This window comes from Mustela nigripes, chromosome 4 (assembly GCF_022355385.1).
Source record: "Mustela nigripes isolate SB6536 chromosome 4, MUSNIG.SB6536, whole genome shotgun sequence".
Taxonomy (NCBI): domain Eukaryota; kingdom Metazoa; phylum Chordata; class Mammalia; order Carnivora; family Mustelidae; genus Mustela; species Mustela nigripes.
Window position 1 is genome coordinate 36,721,016 of NC_081560.1, and position 23,592 is coordinate 36,744,607.

The 23,592-nt window shown below is 40.1% G+C and overlaps 1 long non-coding RNA gene across 1 annotated transcript in view; it reads right to left on the reverse strand.

Moving 5' to 3' along the window:
* LOC132015784 (uncharacterized) overlaps positions 1–22,267 on the reverse strand; it is a 41,334-nt gene extending 19,067 nt beyond the window's left edge. The window contains exons 1-2 of the long non-coding RNA XR_009403767.1: positions 22,163–22,267; positions 5,070–5,133 (exon numbers count right to left, since the gene is read on the reverse strand). This is a non-coding gene — a long non-coding RNA (uncharacterized LOC132015784). The remainder of the gene's footprint in view (positions 1–5,069; positions 5,134–22,162) is intronic.
* Between the last annotated feature and the right edge of the window lie 1,325 nt (positions 22,268–23,592).

Below are 23,592 nucleotides of genomic sequence, written 5' to 3' on the forward strand. Positions count from 1 at the left end.
GTTTTGAGGAAACTCTGTGGAAAAGCCTAATTGGCTAGTGTTTGAACAACCACATGTGTGGCCTTCGGAGTGGATGCCAGCATTACCATCAGTCGACCTTTTGGATGAGACTACAACCCCAGCTGATAGCTTGGTCACACCTCCTAAGAGACCTGAGGCACCCAATTAAGCCTCTTTGAGGAATTCTTCAAGCCTCTATGAGTTGGGAAAACTTGTCAAACAGCAGTAGATAACCAATACAGTTTAATTATTCAGCAGTTTAATCTTTTTCATGAAGGGCAAAATAATCCTACTTGCTACTTTGTGTACCACAGTATTTTCATGGATCAGTAAACAAGTCAACGTGTAGCAGGCTATTACATGAAGATTCAAAATCTGTAATAATTTGGCACCATAATATATTCAAATATTGTTACCAGTAGGAAGTATGATATAAGAGAATAGAGTTTACCAGGAACCAAAGTAACACTTGGTTCATTTTATAATCTCAGAGAATCATTAGGTTCTTTTAAAAATGTTCCAGAGAGATATCTTTAATTGCTGGTGCTATGTTCAAGTTAAATAACTTTCTACCCACACAAATGGGTAAAATTATATGACTCACTAATTCTCCCACTGAACAGAGCTCCACAAAACCTTTTGGCCATCTGGCAAAGGTAGTACCTTTGGGACTAATAACCTAAGGCTCTCGGGGACCTAATAATCATATCAGACTAATATATATAGTTCTTACTAGCTAAATAATATCCATGCTAGAGATGTAAGATAAAGAAAATGATGATTAAAATAGCATTGGTTTAAACTTTAAAGCTTATAATATTATTGTCATTTACAGTTTCATTTGTTTCTCACCAAAAATCTTGTGTACTAGATATTTTTATCGTAAATACTTTTCACAATGCTTATTCTTTGCTATGTATCTAGGACAGAGTTTGATAACTCTAGAGTTCAAAGACAATTTGACACAAACAGAATAACTGTTGGCTCCTGAAGCTACAAAATGCCTGCATTAAAAAGTTAATAAATCTGGGACGCCTGGGTGGCTCAGTTGGTTGGACTAATGCCTTCAGCTCAGGTCATGATCTGGGAGTCTCAGGATCGAGTCCCGCATCGGGCTCCCAGCTACACGGGGAGTCTGCTTCTCCCTCTGACCTTCTCCTCGCTCATGATCTCTCTCACTGTCTCTCTCTCAAATAAATAAATAAAATATTAAAAAATAAAAAGTTAATAAATCTAACATAATGAGAAAAATCCTACTATCCTACTGCCTTCCCAACCCACCCTTGGCTGGACTTTGTCTTTTCTTCTATTCCACATTGTTTAAGACTTTTTTTTTTCTTTTTTGGAGGGAAGGTTTACTCTAGCTTAATGAGCCAAATTCTTTGAGCCAACAACTACCTTCCTTACAAGCGCATAAACAAAATTGACCATATTTGTTATGGGAAAAGGCAGTCCAAAGACATGGTAATGACTGCCTACTGTGGAATTTTCATCTCCTGCAGAAATTTATGGCCCCATTCACCACCACATCATATGCCTCCTAGAAAAAGAAGCAATGGGTATTTCATTCCTGTCTAGAAATTGATGTGTAGCCAGGGGTAACATGTGCACATTCACATCTGCCTCAAGCAGCGTGTAAAATGTGCCCATGAATCAAAGATTCTCTAGTATTTTTAAATCACAGAAAGTCAGAACTAGCTGCAAAAGGCAGGCTTTGGGAGTTGGGCTGCACTTCCCTGAAATATGTGTCTTGATCTTTTGTTAATCCATTTCCTGGACTGGAAGTCCTCTAGAGGTTCTTTTGACTCTAATGTTATATTTGTGGACCAGCCAAGTTCATTTAAGGAACCTGCCTAAGCTGTGTTAACTATGTGCTGAATCCTTGATGTCAGATGGTATTTTTCATGGGTGCTTTGGATTATGACACACAGTGTACACAGTGGGATATTACAATATATCTATGGCTGGCAAAGAGTCATCAAAACTAGTTGAAAAATAGGAAATAGTTGCATGAAAAGAAAACATTTAAATAACATGTCTAGCAAAGACCACTAGCAAAGACCAAAAGTCGCAATTTCTATTTTCCCCTATTTCCTTTATATTAGAACTTCTGATTTTAAACAGCCATCTGAAACAAAGATATTTCTTGGTAGTTTGCTGGTAGATATGGTCATTTGTCTAAGCTCTAGCCAATGAGATATAAGCAGTAGTGTTATGTGTAGTATCTTGGAAGAGTCCTACTGGCTTAAATGCAGACAAGATGGCTGAAGCACAAGAACCGTGAACCTGAACCATGAGATGGCACTTGCATACCAAGAATAGCAGGCCAACAATATAGAGGGGACCTTGATCATAGATACACGGATGCTGTCTCTAGACAGTCAGCCCTGAACTATCTCCAAACTTCATTTGACAGAGAAATAAATGGCCGTCTTGTTTATATCACTACCATTTTAGATTTCCTGTCACCCACAACAGAATTAATATTGGTGACAAAGCAAGAATATTTGTAACCCATTTTAATAAAGTTATGTAGGTGTGTATGCATACATGCATGTGGACATGTGGTATGTTAGGTCCAGCCACCCAGCATCCACTCTCCCATTTTTAAATCATTCTTATTTCCTTTTATTGAACTGCCTCTCTATCACTGTGTGAGGTCATGATGGGTGGTCACGAACACATTCTCTCTTTAATGGATCCAAGGGGGGTCTCTAGAGTCTCCTTTCATCCGGTTCTTCTTTTCACCTCCCTGTTTTAGGGAGAGGGAAGGCGGAGTGTTCTAAAGCTCAGTCCTAAGTCCTCTCCATTTCTTGACTGTGCTCTCCCACAAAGGAATTTATCATCCACATCAGCATCTGCTACATCTATAAACAGAGGGTCCACAAAATACATCTCTAGCCTGAACCCGTCCATTGAATTCTACACGCATGTATCAGTCAGGACTCTGGCAGAAATGAGTGATATGTTCAGACTGGCACAACTTAAGTGTGTAGACAGGATACAAGGAAATTAAAAGAGGTAGAACAGTGTTCTGTAATTAGCAAGAATGCAGCCAGAACCTGGAAAGACAAGGCTTGCAGGGGAAGGTGTCTGATGAGAGCTGTGACCTTTGGTTCAGGGACACAGCCTTTACACAGCAATGAGGCTGGGATGAAGCCAAGAAAACAAAGACAAAAGTCACTCCTTTTCCTCTTTTGATCTCCTGCTAGTGTACCCCACTGAACTAACCTGATCTGAAGCCAGAGGCAAAGGAAGTTTTGTTGATGCAGGTCACCCTCCCAGGGCTACAAGCAGCGGGGAGGGAGATCTGGAGGCAAAGACAGAAAATGTGTGGCACAACCCATATATCTGGTTACCTACTTAACATCTTTTGATGTCTCAAGGCACCTGAAATTCAGCATGACTGAGAAGAAACCACTCATGCAACCCCTCCCAAGATTTAGCCATCCTGGTCATCTTTCACTGTTCCCAACTTAGGAAATGACACCATTAGCAATGTATTTATGGAACCAAAAACCTGGAAATTATGCCTGGTCCCTCTTGCCCTGTCCATTCGTACTCAAGTCTATCACCAAGTGCAGCTAATTTTATGTAGCCTAAATTCCACAAAACAAAACAAAATAAAAACCATTCTCTCCTAGTACTTAGATTCTTTTTTTTTAAGATTTTAATTTTACTTATTTATTTGGCAGAGAGAGCAAGAGAGCACAAGCATGGGGAACAGCAGAGGGAGAGGGAGAAGCAGGCTCCCTGCCCAGCAGGGAGCCCAATGCAGGGCTTGATCCCAGAACCCTGAGATTGTGACCTGAGCTAAAGGCAGGAGCTTAACCATTTGAGCGACCCAGTTGCCCCCAGTACTTTGATTCTTCAGAACAAAGGTGCAAGCCAGGAATGCAGGCCAGGCCAAGACCACTAGATCCCTATCAATTATTAACCCTGTTCTTCAGGCTCTCTTCAATCTCATGAGACTCCTGGATTCTTCCCACAAAGCTTCTTTTTGGTCAATTTAGTGAGAATTAGTTTCTGCTGCCTCAACAACAGTCTTAATGAATAAAGTAAAATGTTTAATTAGGAAGCTGAGAAAGTACTTTCTCCTGAAACATGTCCTCACTCTTTACAACTTACAAAATGTCTGAAACTGTTCTCTATCTTCAGCTATCTTCTCCAAAGACAGGCATTAAAAGATAATTCTGTAAATTAAAAAATGTAAAGCACAGCTATGTATAATTCAATCATAGCATGGCCCATATGTTACCAATGGGCATCTCTCAGAGTTTTCTCTTAAGGTCTTTTGTCTCCATGTTTTCTACCATAAGCACTTACTACCTTTGTAATTGAGTAAGTAAACATTATCTTAAAAAGTAAATAAATTATAGTGTACTGATGCTGGAATAATAGTAAAAATGTTTTAATACTGCATAACAGGCACATAGCAAGAAAGCAGCTACTACAGAATTGTATTAAAAAACAAAACTAAGATTTGGGTGTTTTAGTGATATACACACAGTGGCTGAGGTCATTCATTCAACATGTATCCATATATTGAGTGTCTGTTTATACTTCCTTACTTATACTTCAAATAGGTTAATTGTTGGACTCATAGACTATACTTTCATTATATGTCTATGTACAGAACATAGTCTACACAGGTCCTACAGATATAAATGAAGGAAGATTTTCATTCTTAAAACACTTCTAGTCTTGTGCAAAGTGACACAAAGTATGACATGGGAACCTTTGCATCAGAGTCACCTGTGGCAGTGGTTCAATGAAAATGCCTAGGTTCTTCCCCAGGAACCAGAGAAAATGACAAAGTGAAGATGAGATTTAAGCCTGATTTTTTAAAAATTATTTTTATTAACATATAATGTATTTTTTGCCCCAGGGGTACAGTTTTAAGCCTGGTTTTAAATGATATAAGGAAGTAAGGAATTAACTGGCCAAAGAAACAAAGATCTGGCATTCTAATTAGTATAAGACAAAAAATATTTAAGAACATAATTCTAGAGCTTCCCAATTTAGTAACTTGTAAATAATGTGTCATAATAACAGTATTACAGACTTACACTTCTGCTACCAAGACAGCACACATGCTTCAGTTAAGAGCTGAATGCTGGGAGTATTCATGGCCTGAAAAAGTAATTAATATATTTATTAATTATCCTCCTGTGCATACTTCCAACAGCTTAATTGTTTGACTAACAGACTGTACCTTCATTATAAGTCACAGTGACCAATAATAAACTGGATTTTTTTTAAAGATTTTATTTATTTGTTTGTCAGAGAGAGAGAGAGAGCGAGCGCACTTCCAAGTGCACAAGCAGAGCAGCAGGCAGAGGCAGAGAAAGAAGCAGGCTCCCTGCCAAGCAAGGAGCCTGATGCGGGACTTGATCCCAGGACCCTGGGATCATGACCTGAGCCAAAGGCAGCAGCTTGACCGACTGAGCCACTCAGGCATCCCAATAAGCTGGGTTTTTATAGCTTTCTTCAAGTTAAAAATGCTCATATTTCACACCTGAGAAAAGCTCCACTTATTCTATACTAACATTGCCTTTGAGTTCATAAAACATCAAGAAAACCTACGTGTAAGTTGTTTTCCAAAAATCTGCAACCAAAGTACTAACAAAATGATTACTTTAAAATCATAGCTCCCATGCTGCTTTTACCTTGCCTTAATTGCAGTTAACTCATTCATCCATTCATCTGTTGATTGATTGATAGATTGAGTCATTCACTCAAACATTCATTTACACAGAACACTGTATACATGTGCAAGAGACTGGAGAGTCAATGATAATTAAATCCTTCCTTCAAAAAAAAAGTTTGCAGATAAGTTCACAGATAAAATGAAGATGAGAGGTAGTATATAATAAATGCCACCAACTGAAACATGCAAAGTACTAAGAGGACTCAAAGGTGAGAAAGCTGGCTGCCACTGGGTTTCACAGGACAGCTTTGCCACTGACAGGTCAGATAATGAGGGAGTAAAACTGACAATCTCAGCAGTTGGATATAGGAGTGGAAGCATCAAGCAGATGCTTGGGGTCTGCGTAGCAACAACAGAAGCCAAAAAGAGGAACAGCTTTTTAATGGGGGGAAAATGAGTTGTTTAGGACCAAGTCTAGCATTTTGCTGGGATATCTAATGAGATATGAAAGCAGGGAATTAGGAAAACTAGTCTCTGGCTCTGGAGAGGGTACAGGGCTGAATATCACGGGGTCAAGGATGGAGTCAAGGCTCATGGCCAACCCAAGTTTTGTTGTTAAACCTCTTTGATCTTTGGCTGCCTCCTCTGCAAAGTAAAAATGCTGTGTTAAACCCAAGCTCCCCAAAGCATGGTACACTTCAGGATTTTAGATGGTCCACAGAGAAACCTCATTTTACTATTTTATATTTATTTTCAGGTGTTTTCCAAAAAAAAAATATTGCACAAGAAAACCCTGATTTCACTGACATTATTTCTTTGGCTAAATGAAGAAAAAAAGGCATCTTGGTTTTTAAGGAATACTAAAATATATTGGCAATAGTCTGATAAGGTACAAATTGTGAAGACAGTTTGCAAATGCTAAGTTTGGGAAGCTAAATTTTGGGTTGTCTAGAAGGTGTTTAGTACTAAATATTCCTAAATTCTATCTAAAATCATAGGTTTGATGGTATTTCCATAGGTGGAAGTGGAGGGCTAGACAAGATTGACAAGAAAGAGTATGTGAAATGAGAAAGGGGCTCAGGGCAGAGCCTGGAGGATCCTGCACTGAAGGGATGAAGAAGGGAGCCGGAAGCAGCATGGGGCAGTCCTGTCTGAAGCCTCAGTTGGAGGTGGGGGTGCTGTAAGTAGAGAAGGAGGCAAAGAGGAAAGGCAAGGAGCTGTGCCTCTGTTCTTAACTCTTGGAAGTGAGATACAGGGAGATTCTACTGTGTAGAGGGAGCAGAATGTGGAGGAGACAGCCAGTTACTTGTACTTCACATGCCAAGCAGAAGTACTCTGATCTTATGATTCAGTAAGCTGAGAGAAAAGGAGGGTGACATTAACTGCACAGAGTAGAACAACAAACTCAGTCACACTTTGACTCAAATGTCCCACACTCTGTGTCTGCACCTACTCTTTTATGTGTGGGCAATTCATTCGAACTGACATTTAACTGGTGTCTAACCACTTCCAGAAACTATTCAAAGTAGTGGGGACTTAGAAATGGATGAAATACAGTTGCTGCCCTAAAGAGCCTACAGTGTGGAAAGGAAGGCAGACATGCTTACAAATAAATTAGAACTCAGTGTGAAGGGTCCAATCATAAAAGTACGTTCAAGGAACAGCAGTACGAGAGAAGAGAAAGTGTAAAACTCCACTCTGATGAGAATGGGAGAAGAAAAGTGGACAGTCAGAAAAGACTACCCAAATATAGATGACCCTAAGTCATAAAGGAAATTTTACATTTCCAAGCACTCTAAGATTTATTCATTCAAACAATATTTATTGAATGCCCATTACGTGCCAGGCACTATTCTAGACACAGAAAGTAAGAGTGATTTTAAAAACTGAAGAGAAGGGATGAACAGAAAGTAAGAGTGATTTTAAAAAATCCCTGCTCTTATGGAATTTACAAGCTAGTGAGGGAAGATAAGTAACAAATCAGCAAAAAAATAAATAGTATGTGAGATGGTGATTAAGTGCTATCAGGAAAAAAAAATGATAGGAAGGGAGGTTAGAAAGGGCTTAAGGCAGCGTGAGCTGTTATTTTTCTTACTCGTAAGTTTAAGACATGCGTGAGCTGTTATTTCTTAAAAGAGTATTCAGGAGAAGCCTTAGTAAAAACAGGATCTTTGAGCAAATCCCTGAAGGAGGAGAGGAAACAAGCCATGTGGATTGAGAGGAACAGTATTCCAAGAAGCGAGAACAGAAGCATGCCTGGCATGTTTGAAAAGCACTGGGCAGCGTGAGCGGGCACCAGGGAGCCACAGAGAATAGGTCAGAGAGTTAATAGAGGGCCAGATCAGGCTTGAATATTTTAAGAGTGAGATGCTTTAGAAATCTCATCCAGGTAGGTATGTCCAGGAGACACTGGGCTCTTTGAATCCGGAGTTGAGGTAAGAGGTCTGAGCGGAGCACAGACCTCTGAGATGGTCCACAGACGGTATTTAAAGTCATGAGCCTGCATGAGACCACCAAAGGAGTGAATATAGATGGCAAACACAGGTCTGTGGACTAAGCCAAGAGCTTTCCAGTGTTTGGAGATCATGACAATAAGAAGGAACCAGGAAAGAAACAAAAAAGAAACAGTGAGAAGGGAAAAAAGGGAAGCCAGAAGAGTACAGTACCCTTGAAGCCCAGGGAAGAATAGTCTCAAGAAGGAAGGGGTGATCAACTGTGTCACATAGATTAAGTGTGGTTAATGGGTCGAATAAAAGGAAGACTAGGAGGTGGCCATTGAATGAGCAGAGTAGAAGTGCTTATTGATCTCAACAAGCCAAGTTTTGGTAGATTGGGCAAGCCAAACTGGAACTGGGGAGCACAGACAAGTCTTTTGAGAGTTTTGCCCAAAAAAAAGATGCAGAAAAATGGGACAGCTGCCAGAGGGAGATGTATGGTCAAGAGGGTTTTTAAAATTTAAAGGTTGTTTTTGTTGTTTAATAGGGATAGCACAGCCTGTTTGTATACTAACAGGTATGATCTAAAAGAAAGAGAAAAGTTGGTAAATAAGAGAAGAAAACTGCAGAAGCAATGGGTCTGAATAGAAAAAGAAGAATGATAGACAACTATGCATAAAAAAAGGTTTGGTCACTGACACATTTAAACTAATAGAAAACCCCCAAACAATCATTCATATGTTATTCCTCAACTCAGGTTTCCTCCATGGGCACAACTGCTTGTGTGTATGTTTTTTGACATTTTTGTGTACGGTACACAACTTGTTCCTTTTTGGTGTGGTATTTATATACAGGGCTCGATCAATGCAGGGAAAGTTGCTCTTTCTTGACAGCCCTGAATCATACCAGTATCTCTAGTAGAATGGTCAAAGGGCCTCTATAAATGAAGTTTGTGTTAGTTTTAGGAAACCTTAATTAGGGGAAATTTCCATTAACATGGAAGGGAGGGACGTGTTTATTTCTGTGAATTGGGAATTGTCTTGAGGCTCCTCTAGTCTTCACTTCCTTCCCCCATCAGAAGCTTCCCAGAGCCTGCATAGCATATACAAGGAAGAATCACATATCAGACAGAACAAACACAGGGATCTGACTACTTGAGGGACACACTAGCATTGTGACATCTAAGAGAGGTTTGTTCTTTTCAAATCAGTTTCTTGAGGAGAAATCTGATGCTAGTATTGCTCAAAACATCCATTCATACCCTATGGCATGTAGAAAAAATATTCATCCTTACAGCAAGGAAATTGGGGAATGTCTAAAGGAATTTATAGCCAATTCTATTGTTGAGGTTTTTAACAACTTTTTTGAAATCTAATTTATATACCATAAAATCACCCATTATACAGTTATGTCAATGACTGTTGATAAATCTAGAGTTATGCAATCATCACCAAAACCCAGCTTTAGGACGTTAGGATGTTTCCATCAAGCCATAAAGCTCCCCAGGGCCCATTTACATTTAATCCCCACTACCCTAGGCAACCACAGATCTTATTTCTATGCCTAGAAATTTTCCTTTTCTGGATATTTTCTTTAAATAGGATCACACAGAGGTGCCTGGGTAGCTCAGTGGGTTAAAGCCTCTGCCTTCAGCTCAGGTCATGATCCCAGAGTCCTGGGATTGAGCCCAGCCTCGGGCTCTCTGCTCAGCGGGGAGCCTGCTTCCTCCTCTCTCTCTGCCTGCCCCTCTGCCTATTTGTGATCTCTGTCTGTCAAATAAATAAATAAAATCTTATTAAAAAAATAAATAAATAGGATCACACAGTATGTGATTCTTGTTCCTACCTTTTTCACTGAGCATTATGTTTCTGAAATTCATCCATGTTGCAGCAACTATCAGCACTTTGTTTTAACATATCACTGAATAGTATTTCATTCTATGGGTATATCACATTCTGTTTATCCATTCACTAGATGATAGTCATTTGAGTTTTTAGTTCGCGGCTATTATGAATGCTATAAACATTCACATGCATGTCTCTGTGTGGATGTTTTATTTCTGTTGAATAAGGGTTTTTAACTGTACAATTCAATGGTTTTTAGTACAGTCACCAGAACTGTGTAACCATTGTCACTATCTAATTGCAAAATATTTTCATCATCCCAAAAAGAAACCCTATACTCATTAGCAGTCACCCCTAATATCCCCTTCCTTCCATCCCCTAGAAACTACTAGTCTACTTTCTAACTACAGATTTACCTATTCTGGGCACTTTATATAAAGGAATCATACCATGTGGAGCTTTTTGTGACTGACTTCTTTCACTTAGCATAATGTTTTCAAGATTCACCCACATCACAGCATGTGTCAGTGCTTCAGTCCTTCTCAGTGGCAAAAAAAATGCCAGATTCTTTGGATACAACACCCCTTATCCCTATCTCAGTTGATATACGCATCGGGGTTGTTTCCACTTTTGGGCTATTATGAATAATGCTGCTATGAACACCTGTGCACAAGTTTTTGCATGGACATATGTTTTCAATTCTCAGTTCTCTGGGTTATATATCTAGGAGTAGACTTGCTGGGTCATATGGGACCTTTATATTCGACTTTTTGAGGAGCTGCTAAACTGTTTTTCAAAGTGGCTGCACCACTTTACGTATCAATCAGCAATGTATGAGGGTTCCAATTTTTCCACAAGCTCACCAACACTGTGAACTGGAAATTCACTTTTTACCAGCATAAAAGGGGTTAAGCAAACCTGTGATTTTTTTTTTTTTTTCCCTAGGTGAATAACACAGCGACATCCCTGGGTTGATCTTCCAGAATGAATGGCTGGGTTACTCCTACAACTAAGGAGAGAACACTCTCAAATGCAGACAGTGATCCAGGGCTAGATCTCAGAAAAAGACTCCCTTGTAGTGAGCTAATCAAATAATAACATCCTCATAGTAATAGCTACCCAACAACAGCCTTGCAACTTTCCAGAAACTGCTTATTAAACCTCAGGGCATTATATGTACTTCATGATTTCCCTACCCAAATGAGTAGTTTCACTAACAAGTTCTAACTGGTAAGGTAGAACTTTTGTCTCATCCAGGGAGGAAATCTGTGAAAAGAAATGAAATGTGTATGTGTATATACATACATATATATACTACTACAGAATTCAGCATTGTTTTATTTCCCACACTAAAATGTCTAGGCTGGGCACCTGGGTGGCTCGGTGGGTTAAAGCCTCTGCCTTTGGCTCAGGTCATGATCCCAGGGTCCTGGGATCGAGCCCCACATCGGGCTCTCTGCTCAGCAGGGAGCCTGCTTCCCCCTCTCTCTCTCTCTCTCTCTCTCTGCCTGCTCTCTGCCTACTTGTGATCTCTGTCTGTCAAATAAATAAATAAAATCTTTTTAAAAAATTAAAAAAAAATAAAATGTCTAGGCAGAGAGCCAAAAACCTCAAAATAAGCTTTCTTTCAGTGCAAATAAATAACAATGAATAATTTAAAAATAGTTCATTATGTTGAATTATAATCAGTAATACCTAAGTATGAGATTGTTGTGTTATATATTTTATACACCGTTCAATCAACTGCTTTAATTACAATTTTAGTTATGTTTTCTATAATAATAAAAGAAAAATATCACATGTCACTAGTGGATTATAACAACAGGTAGAATAATGTTAAGTAACAATGCATCCTTGAGTGTGAATCCATAGGGAAAATTTACATATATCATAGTCTAAGAACACTTTAGAAAATATCACACCAATATATATTTGAACAGAGTTGTAATACTATGCAAGTAAACTAGTAAACAAACCAAACAACCCCTACTTGATGAAAACAGCAATTCAATGTCAGCAAAAAACTTTGCAACGCAGCGAGAGAGAGGGAAAGAATAAGAGAGAATAGAGGGAATCTAAAAGATAAAGTCTCAGGTATCAAATCCTAGAACAAATAATCTTAAAAATGTTCTCTTCTCCAGATATGCTTCATAACTCATATTTATATTAATGTACTGTAATCTGTATTGCTATATTTTTATTCATTTTCATTGATAATTGGAATTATTAAACTTCTTTTCTTAGTGCTTAGCAAATGCAAAATGTTAGCAAATCCAATCTTAGAATGTATCATGGAAATGGCCCATTTCTGACAAACATTATGTCCACAGGGCTTGTATCAAATGACTATGTTTAAGAAGGACAAAAGTGTTCCAAAGGTCCTCTGACCAACAGTATAACTTCATGTGTTGTGTACCACAGGCACTCAATCAATAGAGGAAGAAAGACTGGAGAATCAGCTAAGCACATTTACAGAAATCAAAGATTATCCAGAAATTATGTGGGTTTTTTTTGTTTTTAAATGAACAGAGACATAAAAGGGCTATCCTTTTTTAATCCCTTAGAGTCAACCAGATACAGGATTTAACCAATCTCAGAATATATTCCTCTTCTGAAGTAGAGAAATAGACCCCATTATAATAATGTCATTCATACCATATCATGCCAGGACAGCAGATGAGTCATTGGGGGGGCCCCTACCTGAGAAAGGCCATGTCAAACCTGACCCAGCTCTTCATGCCTTCCCTGCAACTATGTCAAGGGACTGTTCTGCATGGCCTCGAAGATGGTAGGAGGAAGAGCATCTGCCACACCACCTGCTGTTTCTGCACAGAAGAACCCCCCTCACCCACCCTGGGCTACAGCAGAGTCATCCAGGAAAAATACCCTACCCTCAGATGTGAGCATAAAGGAGTGGGTGGCTATTTAAGGCCTTTTACTTTGACTCACTGTACCCCTAAAAGTCGAGCTCTCTTTTAAGAAATTAGTGCCAAGAGGGCTCAATTCTGATGACTGCCTGAATTAAAACCTGTTACAACTAGGGAAACTGGGGTAAGCTGCTCCTGCCAGTATAACCCTGGAGGGCTTCTATCAGAGATACCAGTATTAACATAAATGACCCTGTTCTAGCCTGAGGCTAGATTTGGGCATGTGGGACACAGAGACTTCTGAAATTCCCCAAGGTCCCTTGGGATGTGGCCTGCTTTGTTTCTACCTTCCCCTTGACTTAATGTGACTGACCCTCATAATCCTTCTCTTTAAGGATTTTCCTTTTCAGCTTCCTGTCCCAGGAGTCATCATAGAATAATCAGTTACTTCAACCATCTGTAATAGCTATCTCTCTCTCTCTCTCTCTCTCACACACACACACACACACTTAACAGAGAAAATAAAAAGACCTCAAAGACCAAGCTGCAATGAAAATGGCTTAGACAACCTGAAGACCCATGATACTAAAAGGTATAATAAAATCATTCCTGAAATATTTAATGTAACTAATTGCTAATAATGAAGATGCCAGGAATTCATCAGTGTATAAAAGAGATAAAATCCCTACTAGGGGAGAAAATAAAGGAGAAAAAAAGAATAAAGATGGGGCATTGAGTGGACTGCAGTTGTCAGGGAAGATTTCACTGTGGAAATGCCACATTTGAACAAACACCAGAAAGAGATGAGTGAGTCAGGCAGCACCAAGAAGAGCGTTCCAAGCAGGAGGGCAGCAACTGCAAAGTCCCTGAGTTGGGACCGTACCTGGCATGTGCAAGGAGCGGCAGGGAGGCCCATGTGCTGGCATCAGAGTAAGCAAGCAAAAGAGAGGCAGAGAGAATGAGGTAAGGGGGGGTTGCAGTTCATATATAGGGTTTCTTAGGGCCACGGAAGGACCTGGGTGGAATGGATACTCACTGGAGCATTTCAAGCAGATAAAGGACCCTGTTGAGAGCACTTTGTCTGTGACTAGTCACACACAGCACTCTCATAGTTGGCCTGACGGTACCAAACTGAGAAGTACAGGTGAGTACTGGAGAAGAGAAAAAGAAGTCAAATAGGCTGAAGAGTACTAGTGGACCAGCGCTGGTGGTGAGGGATATTGTGATAAGGAGCACAGGAAAGAACATAGCGTCCACATTTGTTGGCAAGAAATAACAGCCATCACTGAGATGGAGGGTATATGAACACAGGTGTTGGAAAGCATTCACATTAGAGCCAAACTCCCAACCTATCTCAATAACCCAGAGGGTTCTATAGCCCAGAAAAATTATAATTTGGGCTCATAAACAAAAGGTTAAAATATGACCAAAAGATTTACTTTATTATATCATGAGGTCACATGATCTTTGGGAAAACACTGCCAGATGTGTCCCACCACTTGTATTATCTGTGTCCCACACTAGCAGCTGCTTTTAATTAAAACTGTAAGCTGCTTTACACATAAATATATTGGTGAAATATTAAGCACCCATTTTATAATCAGCCCTTGGAGTATTTCTAAATAGACAATATATAAAGGAAGAAGACAAAGAAATTCCAAGGTCCCGTGCTGGGTAAACACAGAAACTGAGAGATTTCTGTATAGCAATGTCAGACCAACTGACCAATAAGCACTGGCTCTTGTCCGTGAGGTAAAGTAGAGGATCTAGGACATAAAGCCCCTGGAACAGATGGGGGTGCTGGATATTGTGATAAGGTGTCTTTGGGAGGGGCTTATATCTTCTCTGCTTATTTGATTCCCAAAGAAATATTCACTCACTGTGATTTTTTTTTTTTTTTCTAAAAATGACAAGGATGAAGTAAAACATTCTTCTTCTCTAACGCCTCTAACTACATGAAGTCACAGTTAACAACCGGATGTTTCTTTTAGACTTTTTTCTGTGCATATAATTCCTTACTTATAAACACATATTTCATATGTTTCCACATTACACACAGAACAAAGTTATTTCAACAATGAAACTGTAGGTATCCTTTACATACTGTTCTACCCTTTTCCCCTTACTTGCCTCTTCATTGCTTTTTCTCTCCAGATTAGGTTGTATAGATCTGTCTCACTCTTGTTTTAACAAATTTTTTTAATGTGGTAAAATATACATACAGTTTAGCACATGAACCTGTTTTAAGTGTACAATTCAATCATGTTAAATACACTTAGAGTATTTTGTGCCTCATGCCTAAGAGATAGGTCACACATGGACTTTGGAGTCAGTCTGCCTGGGTTCAACTCCTGGTTCCCAGACAATCAGCTCTGTGGCCTGGAGCAAGGCAACAGTTTCTACATCTATAAAATGGCAGTAATACCACTATCTATCTCATAGGAGTGTATCAAGTGTATATCAATACTTAAAAGTACTCAGAAAAGGGCCTAGCATTTGAGAAGATTTAACTATGGAACAGATCATATTGATAATAAGTATATATCCTAATATATCTAACCAGTTCCCTACAAATGGCCAGTTAGTATATTTGGGGGGATAGCTCCTCAGAGGCAGCTGGAAAGGTGGGAGAGCCACATTAGCTGAGCTCTGGGACAGAGGGTGCTTTTGGCACATACTGGAAAGGAATAGTAAAGGTCAACATGCTACAATGAGCGGGGCGGTTCTAAACAAGGAAGAATGCCCCCATCCCAGCACAGAAACACAACCTTACCTTTTCATACTACATTCCTGCTTCCTGTAATTTTTTCTCCACAGATTGACTTGCACCCAAACAAAATGATAAATGTAGAAGTCTAGTTGATGTAGTTTTGTTTGTAATAGTAACTGATGGGAAATAATCCAAATGTGCTTCTCCACATGGGACTAAATAATTATTAAAGTACATTCATACGGGGCTCCTGGGTGGCTCAGTGGGTTAAAGCCTCTGCCTTCAGCTCAGGTCATGATCTCAGGTCCTGGGATCGAGCATCTCATCGGGCTCTCTGCTCAGTGGGGAACCTGCTTCCCTTCCTCTCTCTGCCTGCCGTTCTGCCTACTTGTGATCTCCGTCTGTCAAATAGATAAACAAAATCTTAAAAAAAAAAAAAAGTACATTCATACAATGGCATGCTATACAGTGGTTTTAAAAGATTGAGAAACTGCCCATGTACTATTAAGAAAAGATTTCCAATATATATTAAGTGGAAAAAAAAAGTTTAGAGTGACATACAAGGTATGCTAGCATTTCTGTAAAAAGGAAGATGGTAATTAAGAAGCCACATTTACATATGGCTTTATTTGTGTATATGACGTAGGAAAATAAATGGGGCTACCTGGGAAAGGGTTTACAGGCAGAGGTGAAAATGTGGTGGATGGGATTAGGGTGGCAGTCAGAATTTTTAATATGTGCCTTCTTCTAATTTTTTTAAAAATATTTAGAATCCGTAAATACCATGGCTTTTTTTTTTTTTTCTTTTTGAATTAAGGAATGAGGTAGGCTTTTCTCCAGCATTTGTGGAAACTGGGACAAGAATAAAAATACAGGTCTACAAATGTAAAAGCTATAAATCAAGCTAACAAACTGTTAAATAAAATATGTTCTCTTCCCCTACCTTGACAAATAAACTTTCTTAAAGACAAAAAAGATGAATAAGGGCAAAATTTGAAAGTTGACATAATAGGGTTGCCTGGGTGGCTCAGTAGGTTAAAGCCTCTGCCTTTGGCTCAGGTCATGATACAAGGGTCCTGGGACCGAACCCCACATCAGGCTCTCTGCTCAGCAAGGAGCCTGCTTCCACCCATCTCTCTCTGCCTACTTGTGACCTCTGTCTGTCAAATAAATTTTTAAAATCTTAAAAAAAAAAAATAGAAAGAAAGTTGGCAAAATATAAAACACATAGAATTAAAAATTATTATTATGCATATCCACATAGCTGAGCAATGGTTTGGTGAAGTTTGGAAGAATAATAAAATAAAACAAAGTAAAATTATATTAAGTTTAAAAATTTACGAAGTAATTTTTGAAGATTTATTTATTTATTTGAGAGAGAGAGAGCGGGGGGTGGGGCAGCAGGACAGGTACAGAAACTCAAGCAGGCTCCCCACTGAGCACAGAGCCTGACATGAGGCTCCATCTCAGGATCGTGGTCTAAGCTGAAACCAAGAGTTAGACACTTAACTTAACCTACTGAGCCACCCAGGCATGCCCACAATATATTTTATATTTATTCTGTACATCTTTTTCTTGCACATCATTTCAATATAAACATACTATGTAGTCATAGTCAAGATTTTTAAATAATTTGAGTGCTACTGACAGTAGTAACAAATTAGAAATCTTTCTTGAGGGCACCTGGGTGGCTCAGTGGGTTAAGCCGCTGCCTTCAGCTCAGGTCATGATCTCAGGGTCCTGGGATTGAGTCCCGCATCAGGCTCTCTGCTCAGCAGGGAGCCTGCTTCTCTCTCTCTCTCTCTGCCTGCCTCTCCATCTACTTGTGATTTCTCTCTGTCAAATAAATAAATAAATAAATCTTAAAAAAAAAAAAAAAGAAATCTTTCTTGAGTATTTAAAGTTTTTAGGGTTTTTTCCCTAAATTAGCTTGAATTTGAAGAAACCATTCTGCTAAAGCAGAAACAACTGGAATTTTAAAAACCTTTTTAAAGCAGTACTTACACTGGAAACAAACTATGACATCTGATCTCATGTTCAAACATTATAATGGGGTCTTTACTGCAGAAATGATAACATAATATTTAAATTTCTCCTATAAATCAATAGCACTTGTTGCCCTTCTCCTCATCTCTCAATGCAGATCTATATAGTATTTCTTAAATTCTTCTCATTTCTAATTTTTAAATGTTAAGATATTATAAAGAAAACTAGAAATAGCATACTTCCTGCAATATCCTACTTCAAAGAATTCAAAATCTTAGAAATTGCCCATGTCTTTAAGTATGAATACCAGGTTTCTATTAAATTGGGAGACAACATCAGTTTAAAAAAAAAAAAAAAAAGTAAAAATGCCCCTGTAGGGTGCCTGGGTGACCCATTTGGTTGGGTAACTACCTTTGGCTCAGGTCATGATCCTGGAGTCCCACATTGGGCTCCCTGCTCGGTAGGAAATCTGCTTCTCCTGCTGACTTCTCTCCTCTCATGCTCTCTCTATTTCATTCCCTCTCTCTCAAATAAGTAAATAATTAAAAAAAAAATGCCCCTGTAATCCTTAAAAACTCAGTCATTATTACAGAGATTGATGATGTGGTGAAAAAGGAACTGTGAAGTGCACTGACACAGGTGAGGATGTGGTCAGTATATGCAGGCAGCAACAAACCATTCTTCTTTCAAAGTACCTCAAATCATAATAGAACTGAAGAAATAATGGCAAACAAGTTTCCGGAACTGCTAAAACCACCAAGGAAAACCCAAACCAACCATCTAAGACAGATGGAGACAGATGGATAGGGCTAGGCAATAAAACTTTTCTAAAGAGAATGACCAGGGAAAGAAAAATCTCCAGTCTCAGAAGAGAAGGTAATTAATCCAATTATTTCAATGAACTTGAGCTTCTTGCAACAATGTTTCTAGAACATTCATGTGACTGTGATCTTGACAGTATGCTCATTTATGTATAATATAGCAGCAAGGATCTGATATAAAATTACAATATTCTAAGCATACTTTATTAAAATGTTTTATATAGAGTAAGAATTTTATATTCCTATTACTCCTTTACTTATTACTCATCTTAAAGTTAACTGGGTAAGAAAAAATGGTTATTTGGGAGCAAGAGGAAGAAAGAAAATGAGGGAGACCACCTATATAAAAAGAGGTTTGGATGAGGTGAGCACTGTTTGGACTGATTATCAGGGTAGACCTATATTCATTCATAATCCCTATGCTCACTTCTCATAGCACCAGAATCACATTGTGTTGCAAAGGCCTTTTTATTTGATTGCCTCACAATTACACCATAAGCTTACAGATAAGGATGGTGACCACTGTGTTTTCCATTGTGTCTCCACCAATTACACAGGGTCTAACAGACAGTAGGTACTGGTAAATGTTAACCGGCTAGGTGGATGGATGGATAAATAGGTAAGTAGGCATGTGGGTGGGTTAGCTCATATGTCAAAGGTGTTAGGGAGTTGCACATCCCTTGGCTACAGTAGATAGGAAAGTTTCTTCATATCCATGGGAAGTTGGACTACCAATGCTACAGCCACAAACATCTCTCAGATACCATTAACCTCTCCAAGGTGTTTACCTAATAGGTTTTTACCTAAAGTCCAAATATTGAAAGATAAATCTTAAAAAAACCAAACCTAAAAACTGGAAATCATAGCAACAACAATCAGACAAGGAAAAGAAATGAAAATGTAAATGTACCTCCTTCTCTTAATTGGCAATACCTTTCAGAGATAACTCTGGTCAGGGATTTGCTGCCAGGATGCCTGGGTAGCTCAGTATTCACAAATCTATCAACATGATATACCACCACATCAATAAGAGAAAAGATAAAAACCATATGACTATATGATCATTTCAACAGATGCAGAAAAAGCATTTGACAAAGTACAACATCTATTCATGGTAAAAACCCTCAGCAAAGTAGGTTTAGAGGGAACATACCTCAATATAATAAAGGTCACACATTAAAAACCCACAGCTGGGGGTTCCTGGGTGGCTCAGTTGGTTGAGCTTCCAAATTTTGGTTTCCACTCAGGTCATGATCTCATGGGTTGTGGGAGCAAGTCCTGTGTTGGGCTCCAGGCTCACTGGAGAGTCTGCTTGGAGATTCTTTCCCTCTGCTTGCATGCATACTCTCTTTCTCTCTAATAAATAAATAACTAAATATTTTAAACAAAAAATAAAAACTCATAGCTAACATCATACTCAATGAGGAAAAGTGAGAGCATTTCCACTAAGATCAGGAACAAGACAAGGCTGTCCATGCGCACCACTTCTATTCAATACAGTACTGGAAATCCTAGCAACAGCAATCAGACAAGGAAAAGAAATGAAAGGCATCCAAATTGGTAGAGGAAGCAAAACATGCACTATTTCTGGATGATATGATACTGTATATAAAAAACTCTAGAGTCTCCACCAGAAAACTACTGGAACTGACCATGAATTCAGTAAGGTCACAGGATACAAAATCAATGTACAGAAATCCATTGCATTTGTATACACTAATAAGGAACCAGCAGAAAGAGAAACTAAGAAAACAATTCCATTTATAATTGAACCAAGGAAAATAAAATATCTAGTGATAAACTTAACCAAGGAGGTGAGAGACCTGTACTCTGAAAATGACAAACTATTGATGAAAGAAACTGAAGACAACACAAATGGAAATATATCCCTTACACATAGAATGAAGAAATAGTGTTAAAATGTCCATACTACCCAAAAACAACCTACAAATTTAATGCAATCCCCATCAAAGTACCAACAGCATCTTTCACAGAACTAGAATAAACAATCCTAAAGCTTGTATGGAACCGCAAAAGACCTCAAATAGCCAAAGCAATCTTGAAAAAGAAAGAAGCTGGAGGCATCACAATTCCAGATTTCAAGTTATAGTATCAAGTTGTAGTAATCAAAACCATATGGCAATGGCACAAAAACAGACACATAGACCAATGTAACACAACAGAGAGCCCAGAAACAAACCCACAATTATATAATTGATAAATCTTCAACAAAGGATGCAAGAATATGTAATGGGAAAAAGTCTCTTCAACAACTAGGTACACCTGGTTATTCATTTTGTGTAGTAAGAGAAATGGATCAAGATTAGAATATTTATGGATTCAGAGGTGGTATCAAAAGGGCCAGCCTTTGGCCAGGGGCATGGGAGGAAAAATATCAGAAGATGGGGGACAAAGAGGTCTAGGAGAGAGACTGTAGTTAGACATACAGGCAAAGGCACCAAGTATTAAGATCTGTGTATCACATGTTGGCATCCACCAGACAGGGTCTATCATAGAAAAGGCGATAAGCAATCAAGTAGATAGAACAGCCAGGCCAGTTGATGCTTTTGTCATCAACACTGGGATCAGTGCTGGCATTTGGCCACAGTGGCAAAGATGGAGGTAAATATCTGGGCCAATAGCATGGACTTTCACTAACCAAGACCAATCTTGCTACTGGTCATTCACTTTGAATGTAAAGAGAAAAGGTCTAAGGTTAATTACTGGTACTGCTGAATGTCCAGCAACAGAGACCACCACCGAGCCTCTGATAAGGCATCATAACCCAAAGAGATTAACTAGCTAACTTGGCAACAAACTAACTACATTGGGCCCCTTCAATCCTGGAAAAGCCAGCAGTTCAGGAATACATGCATGTTCTGGCTACAGATTTGCCTTTCCCACCTGTCGGCCCCAGGCAACACCCTCAAGGGCTTCGAGAATATTCCATCCACTGGTAAGAGATCCCACATACCATGCTGTCAGATCATGGGACCACGTCACCGCAAAGGAGGAGCAGGAGTCAGCCCATGATCCTGGGATTGCAGCACGTGCCGCATTCCTCGGAAGGAGCCAGCTTGAGAGTGTTGAAACTGCCTGCTGGAAGCACCAGGTCAAGAGCATGACGCTGAAGGGACGGGGTGCCAATGCCTGGAATAGATTATATTCCCAGGATGGAAGAGCTTTATATGCTGTCTCCAAGAGAAAGAAGAGATGGACCAAGAAATAAAGAGTGGAAGCAGAAGTGGACTCACATGCCACTCATCTCAATGACCCGGCCACAGGGGCTGTCACTCCTCAGTTCTGGGCTCTGCAGGGTTGGGAGACCTAGCACCCTGAGCAGCCACACTTTTGCCAGGGGACCTAGCAAGAGTCACCCAGTCATCTTAAGCTCCCTGTGTCCAGGAACCAGCAGGAGGGAGAGAACTTACTGCAGTAGCTGCCTCTCATCATCAGAAGGAGGTAGGCCTGTTGTCACACAATGGGGACAGGCAGGAATATGGGTGCAGCCCCCTTGGGCACTTAGGTGTAGCTGCTCCAGCTTAAGAAGGGCATGGTGACCAGAACCTCGGGCTTCTTGGGGATAAAAGTGTAGATAGGTCACAGCACCACGGAGGCCACTGAGGCCAGCAGAAGTGGTAGCTGAAAGCGAAGGGAACTTAGAACCAACAGCAAAGTAGGAAGACAATGAAGAGCTGTTCGTCTGCTCACCGCCCCCTTCCAAGTCTCCCTCAGGAAGAGAAGCCCACGACGCCATAGAAGAGCTGAGAAGAACGGCACTGCCAGTGGGTTCGGAAGTGAGGCTCCTGCGCTGGGAGAAGATGGTAGTCACAGAGCCGTGTCACCCACCTCCGCTTCAGCACTGGGAGTCCAGTCAGCCGACAGCCTCCGGCAGTCCCGTCTTCATGCCGCCCACGGACCCTGAGCGAGGCTGGCCGCGGAAAGCACGGCATGGCAGCCCCAGGCCGGAAGAGGCGGTGTCAGCCCAGAGCTCCTCACGTGATTGGCTGCGGCTGGGTAGGCCCGCCAGCTGCTTCCGCCCACTTCCTTCCCCGGGTGTGGATCAGGAGTAAGCCTTGAGCAACCCAAGCTCCATCTTAGCGTTTACACCTGCAGAACGTACCTGAAACGAGGACTGTATCAAGCACAGCAGGAATTCTTTCGAGTCCCCTTTTTTGCCTTCTCCCATCAGCTTTCTTCTTAAATATTAACTGTTTCAGTTTCCTCTGGTTAGAGCTTACCCAAAGCACTCTCTCTCTCTCTCTCAATGCTCAGGCCACACAGCCTCAAGTGGGTCCCAGATTTCAGGCCCAGCTGGCAGAGAACCCTTGGGCTCCGCAGCCACAGAGCCCTCCCCCACCTCTTCATCTCTCTCTCTAAGTGTATTTCTTCTTTTTCTTCTTCCGCAGTCACTGTCAATCTGCGGGGGGATGGAAAACTCTGGACACTCACATGTTATATTTTTGGGCCAATGAGACACATCCTATCCATGCAAATTAGTGCGAACAGTTTAATAGAGTACCCGGAAAGGATCTTGCGTTTTAAAAAAGTGACTATCCACAGAATGCTTCTCTAATGGAGAATTTCCGGCAACCTTATTTAATAAGGTTGAGCCTTCCCTATATCCTTCCAAATGCACCATTACTTTGCCTGCATGCAGCCCCTTGGCTCCCTGAAATACCTAAGAGCATTAAAACAACAAAAATAACAAATGACTGAGTTCTTATTACATGTTAGCCATTGGGCTGGGCCTTTTACATTCCTTTAAACCCCACACCAACTTCATTTCAGATAAATAGCTGAGTCTTGGAAAGCCTAAGTGGCTCCCCAAGGCATGCAGCTTGGAAGTGGTAGAGAAAAAAATGCACTGAGCTATTTTGACTGCAAGCGCCCAGCCCACTGGAATTGAAGGAAAGCCGCTCCCAGCTGGCACACAAGTGCGGTGCCATTAGCAACAGCTCAGCAGCACGCCACAGAAATCAGCACACACTTTGTTGTTGAATGATGTTCAAAAGGCATTTTTCACCATTTAGGGTCTGAAATAATATACCAGACTGTGAAGAAAATGTTTGGGTGGGACATTCTTGGATCAAATTTCCAAAATTTCCTGTTAATTTTCATAACACGCTTTAAAGCGAGAATGAAGCCATCTACATGTATGAGTGCTATGAGTTAGAAAAAAGCCCCATTCCCCCGCCCTTTTGGGGTGGAGCGCTGTTATTTAGCAATTTCACTAGATATTAGTGATGGTCAGTTGTTTTAGAGGAGCACTCAGATGG